The sequence below is a fragment of the Chiloscyllium plagiosum genome, chromosome 45 (assembly GCF_004010195.1).
Source record: "Chiloscyllium plagiosum isolate BGI_BamShark_2017 chromosome 45, ASM401019v2, whole genome shotgun sequence".
NCBI classification, from domain to species: Eukaryota; Metazoa; Chordata; class Chondrichthyes; order Orectolobiformes; family Hemiscylliidae; genus Chiloscyllium; species Chiloscyllium plagiosum.
In genome coordinates, this window is record NC_057754.1 from 83,856 (window position 1) to 84,551 (window position 696).

General features: G+C 51.7%; 1 protein-coding gene across 1 annotated transcript in view; it reads right to left on the bottom strand.

Moving 5' to 3' along the window:
* The window catches only part of LOC122543776 (protein phosphatase 1B-like), a 14,031-nt gene extending 13,925 nt beyond the window's left edge, over positions 1-106 (bottom strand). The window contains exon 1 of the mRNA XM_043682527.1: positions 36-106. The gene's annotated coding sequence lies outside the window, so the exon portion shown is untranslated. The remainder of the gene's footprint in view (positions 1-35) is intronic.
* Positions 107-696: the final 590 nt, after the last annotated feature.

The following is a 696-nucleotide window of genomic DNA, read 5'->3' on the forward strand; positions in this document are numbered from 1 at the left end:
AAAAAAAACCCCGAAAGAGAAAAACAGATAAATACCCGGATCGGGGCTGGAATGACATCACCGGCAACCAATAGGCAGCTGCCACGTCACCGCCCCGAAACATGAAACACACACATTGGCAACATTGGATTCGGAAAGCGCGCCAGGATGGAGAGGGATCCCTCCTGGAATTGAGTGATTTGGAGATGCCAGTGTTGGATTGGGGTGGACAAAGTTAAAAGTCACACAACACCAAGTTATAGTCCAATAGGTTTAATTGGAAGCACACTAGCTTTCGGAGCGTCGCTCCTTCATCAGGTGATAGTGCTGGTACCTATTGGAATCGAGAGGGATCCCAGTTGGATTCAAGAAGGTATGCTCAACGGGCTAGAAATGGATGTCCATTGGGATAGAGCGGGTTCCCACAGAGTTCAGTTCCTGTTTAGGATTCCTGATGGGATCATGTGGGTGGCACAGTGGTTAGCACTGCTGCCTCACAGCGCCAGAGACCCAGGTTCAATTCCCACCCCAGGCGACTGACTGTGTGGAGTTTGCACGTTCTCCCCGTGTCTGCATGGGTTTCCTCCGGGTGCTCCCGTTGGGTGGCGCTTCGGCGGGGCGGTGTGGACTTGTTGGGCCGAAGGGCCTGTTTCCACACTGTAAGTAATCTAATCTAATCTAATGTGGGATAACAAACCTGACTGCCCTGTCGACCTA